Source organism: Crinia signifera, unplaced genomic scaffold (genome assembly GCF_055691185.1).
Source record: "Crinia signifera unplaced genomic scaffold, ASM5569118v1 HAP2_SCAFFOLD_86, whole genome shotgun sequence".
Taxonomy (NCBI): Eukaryota; Metazoa; Chordata; class Amphibia; order Anura; family Myobatrachidae; genus Crinia; species Crinia signifera.
This window is the reverse complement of record NW_028142774.1, coordinates 209,554-214,817: the sequence shown is the minus strand read 5'-3', so window position 1 is coordinate 214,817 and position 5,264 is coordinate 209,554. Positions and strand designations below refer to the sequence as shown.

The following is a 5,264-nucleotide window of genomic DNA, read 5'->3' as shown; positions in this document are numbered from 1 at the left end:
GCGTACCGCAAATAATATGCAATTTCACGTGTAGTGGTGTCTTTCACTCCCAGATATTCATCCTTATTCTCCTTCCAGAATCCGCTGGAGGCGTGGAGATGTTCATGCGTTTGTATGAAAGGATGATATCAGGGTTTCAGTGAAAAATTATATAAATCTGTGCAAAAGTGCTGTTTTTCTCTAAAGTGCTTAGTGCATGAGAAAATACTTAAAAAGGTGAACACCGCCACCTTGTGGCTATTATTATTATCACACGTGTAATCACCCTGTGATAAAAAAGAGGGTTTAAAAGAGATGGACTCACACTGGGATTAGCTCTGTCCAGGTGTAGTTCCCATCAGGCTTAATATAAAGACCCTTAAAACCAAAGAACTCCCAACAAAGGGGAAAACTGATAGCGTAATATTGTTTTTATAAAACACATTTATTTTAAAACAATACGCATAATGAATAAAAACAGAAACAGTGGATGGACCCGTACATTTGACATAAAAACATAAGCTTATCTGATTATAGTCATCGGGAACGGAGAGGTATGTATAGCCCGACCGGTTTCGTCCCTTTCCTGTATGCTGGGACTGTATGCTGGGACTTCCTCAGGGGTTTAGAGAGAGATATATATATATATATATATATATATATATATATATATATATATATATATATATATATATATATACATACACACATACACACACACACACGTGTGTTGCCTTCTGGCAACAAGCAATTTCACCCCCTTGGCAACGAGCAAGCACTTTTTATGACATTCACAAGCAAAGGCAGTGCTGACCCAGGTTCAGTATAAATTGTGCATACCCAGGTCCGACCCAGGTCGAAGTTCTGTGTAAATGGGGTATGAAGCACTCCAGCGTTCAAAGACCAGGGTCGGACAAGGGTTTTTGGTGTAAAAGGGGTATAAGGGAGCTCTGTGATGTCGGTGCTGCTGCCTGTCATCTATGTATGACAGGTGCAGCAGCAGCCAGCCCGGCAGCCACAGAGGACAGCAGGGGATGCAGGCCTCTCCTGCTTGGCGCCTACCTGCCTTGCAACCTCTGCTGAGTGGATAGCGCCGGCCCTGATTGCACTTGATTTTTGCCACATGTCCTGATGAAAAAGCTTGTATGCTTTGAAACAGCTTGTTGACATCTGTGATGGCATTTTGAATACTGCACATTTAATATGAATTGAAGTCTGAGGAGTGCCGCCAAGTGTCCTTTTGTTCTGGGGTTCCGGAGTTGGAGGACAGACCTTTTATTAATTTATAAGGAGGCACCCTAGCCAAAACTTCAGGTATCCAGAGTGACAAACCATCAAATCCTTCCTTATGGCAACCCCCACTCTGAGGACACTGCCAGTTTCCCCAAACACTGCTGAGACAACCAACATGCCTTCACTAAAAACACAGCTGGCAACCCCTGCTCTGAGAACCCTGCTGCACCCCACACTGCCCATATAGCCAGCAATTCCAAACTAAGGACATCATTGGCACTCCTGCACTGCCGACACAGTTGCCCCACGATGTTGCACACACGATGAAGATACCACAAGCATCCCTGCACTGCCAGTACCACTATTGGGAGGGAGGGCAGAGACATAATCAGCAGCCTCCTTTACCACATGCCCTTCACAGCGCCAAGTGAGTCACGACTTACTCAGCACTGCTGACCTTTTGACTGTTGACCTTCCCATTGTTGACCTAATGCTTGTTCAGATCTTCCAACCCTGTCCACCTTAGCCATGTCAACCTATTTCATGTGTCAACCTAAGGCATGTCGACCTTCAGTGGTTGACCCAATGCATGTCAACAACATCTGGATCGACTTAATGACACTAACCCATCTGAATTACCCCAATAGTCCTCTACTACCACAGAAACAGATGGATTTGAGCCCTCAGCAATAGCTGAGTAGAATCAGTGGTTCCACTATTTTCCTTGGACCTCAGAGACTGTCTATTCAGGGCCGGTGCAAGGCACCGAAGTGCCCCAGGCGAGTCGTGGTGGGGGCGCCCCAGTGCCGGGGGGTGGGGGCGGGGGGTACCTGTTGCACCGTCTGGGGAGCGGGCAGGGGGGTCCATGCTGGCGCCTGACATGAGCCTGCAGTGGTGTCCTTGCCACGCGGGTACCTGTGGCGCTGTGTATAAAGCTGGTGGCGGCGGGAGGTACCTGCAGTGAATAAGAAATAACTAATGCTATCCGCCGGGCTATGCGGTGGCGCGGGAAGCGCTGCTGTTTTGAAAACACTGGCCGCACGCTGATTGGCTGAATCTCAGCCAATCAGCGTGCAGCCAGTGTTTTCAAACCCGCCAGCGCTTCCCGCGCCGCCGCATAGCCCGGCGGATAGCGCTAGTTATTTCATATTCACTGCAGGGACCCGCCACCGCCAGCTTTATACACAGCGCCGCAGGTACCCGCGCGGCAAGGACACCACTGCAGGCTCCTGTCAGAAGCCGGCATGGACCCCCCTGCCCGCTCCCCAGATGGCGCAGCAGATACCCCCTTTGCACGGGGGGGCGAGGGGCGAACTGCCGCCCTCCAGTGGCCGGCACCCTAGGCAAATGCCTAGACCTGCCGAGTGGTGGCGCCGGCCCTGTGTCTATTACAGTACATCTCTATAATGTCCTACTGCTCACATGTGACTTGGGATTGTCAGATTGCGCACAAGTTCTCCTATTACTGCCAACATTGAGTGTAGGAGTTTATGCCCCGGGCAGCCATTGTATTCACATCTTATTTATTGTACCGCTACTTCTCATTTATAGCAACTGTTATGTACTTTATCCACCTGTGTAAAGTCAATGTACTGCCAGGTGAATCTTAGTTTACTTTTCTTATTAAATGTGTTTATTTTTTAATTAAAGCTGTCATTTTGATAAATCACATTTAATATTAACTTCTCATCCTGGTAGTGGAAAACTTCTGTACGTAGTTTATGCATCGCTACATTGCTCATCTGCTTAGCTGTAAATAACGTATGGACATTTGTGAATTACTGGACTATATTCTGCACAGAAATATTATAGCCCATTACAGGAGGGACCAAATGCTCTCCCTTTGGACTTCACTCTCAATGTATGATTAATATATGTCTGCAGTGAACAATGGCCCTTATTCAGATTTGATCACAGAATACATTTCTCAAAATGGGCAAAACCATGTACTACAGGTAGGGCAGATGTAACATGTGCAGAGAGAGTTACATTTGGGTGGGGTGTGTTGAAACTGAAATCTAAATTGCAAAGTAAAAATAATTTATTTATTTATTTACAGTTTCTTATATAGCGCAGCATATTTGTTTCACTTTACAATTGGAAATAACAGGGATTAAACAAACTGGGTAGAAACAAACCGACATCGAGGTAGGAGGGCCCTGCTCGCAAGCTTACAATCTATAGGGATAATAAGAGGGATACATAAGGATAGAAATCAATAGCATGGCATTCCCATCTGATTACAAGACAGTCCTGATGGGATGCAATAGATATGAACGCTACTGGAGGTTGTGTGTTTGTTCCGAAATATGATAAGCTTGCCTGAAGAGGTGAGTTTTTAAGGAACGCTTGAAAGTTTGGAGGCTATAGGAGTCTTAATGTGCATGTAAAGTCATTCCATATGGGAGCGAGTAATGAGTGTGGATGAGAATGCAGATCTTGTGCAGAGCGGAGAGGTCAGGTGGAGATATATTTTGAGATAAGCAAAGAGATATAAGTCGGTGTAGTCAGAATAAGTGGAAGTATTTTATATTGAATGCGGTAATATACAGGCAACCAATGTAAGGACTAAAAGAGTGGATCAGCAGATAATGAAGATCAGCCTCGCAGTTGCATTGAAAATGGATTGTAGGGGTGAGAGTCTTTTCTTAGGAAGGCCGGTAAGAAGGCTATTGCAATAATCAATGCAAGATATAATGAGTGCATGGATTAGAGTTTTTGCAGTGTCTTGTGTAAGGTACGTATGAATTTTGGATATGTTTTTTTAGATGTATATAAAATGATTTAGAGACAGATTGAATGTGAGGAATAAAGTACAGATCAGAGTTGAGGATGGCTCCTAGGCAGTGAGCTTGTGGAGTAGGATTAATTGTTGTGTTCTCAACAGTGATAGAGATGTCAGGTTGGTAACTACTCTTGGCTGGTGGTAATAAAATTTATTCTGTTTTGGAAATGTTGAGCTTAATGTGGGGAGATGACATCCAAGATGAAATTCTTGTGGGGTTGGGTTGGATTGGCACAGGTATAGATAAATAGTAAGTAAGAATCTCTGATTACCAACATACACACCGTTGCTCCGTTGTAGGATTTTGCGGCTGTAGTCTGTGGTTGGTGGTGCTCCCAAAAGAGAGTTCAATGTTAGAACTGAAAAGAATAGAGTCTGGAGGTGACTCAAAAGGGAACCCGACAAGGCTTTTTGGGGCACACTTATAAATAATTAACAAAAATATATGATGCGAATGTAATGATGTCTACATATTAAAATGTAACTTTTAATGATACAACATTTAAGATAAAGGTTCGGTTCATCCCTCCACTTAGAAGGAATAAATCAGAGGAGACCCAAACTAATGGTGGGTTTATAAATACGTACAGCGAAAATTATTTTATGCATCAACTGTTCCTCTTGCAATACAGTAAATGAACAAACGGATATTTGTTATCATGGAGGAAAATAACAGTTGTGGTGGCGCAGGACACACCTCCTTAGATGCTGAGAAGAGGTAAAGATGAAAGAAGTACATAGAATGCTGGGGGACAGCAAATAAGGAATTTAGGAGATGGGGTGAGAGGGAGAAGAGAGATTACGGATAAGCATGACTCTCACCGCGCATTTGCTTCTGCTGTTATGGTAAGCTACAGCACCGACTATTCCCTGTTAGTTCCCCAGACAGGTACTGGGTCGGCCCAACACTGTTTAGCTTCTGGGTTCGGATGGTACCAGGCAGTTTCAGTGTGGTATGGCTGTAAATAGAATATTGAGAAAGCAGCGCTGGTAGGAGTAAGCTAGAGCGTGCTTCTGCTGTTGGCTAACTCCTGAGGGTCTCTCCCTGTTAACAGGTATGCATTGCAGGGAGGTAGAATCTGGTGATGCCAATGAGAGCGTCACTTAAAATAAGATAGTGGATAGGAAGGTGGTCGGATGTATTTGTCTAGACCCCACTTCTGCTGTCCACAATCATACACAGTATAGGATTGCGGATGAGAGAGAGGGGGCAAGGCAGTCCTCCCATGAATAAGAAAAAGAAAAAGATGAATGTACCCTCAGTCCA

At 44.7% G+C, this 5,264-nt stretch overlaps 1 pseudogene; it reads right to left on the bottom strand.

The window, feature by feature from the left end:
• Positions 1-4,845: 4,845 nt before the first annotated feature.
• Positions 4,846-4,964, bottom strand: LOC146056621 (5S ribosomal RNA; annotated as a pseudogene).
• Positions 4,965-5,264: the final 300 nt, after the last annotated feature.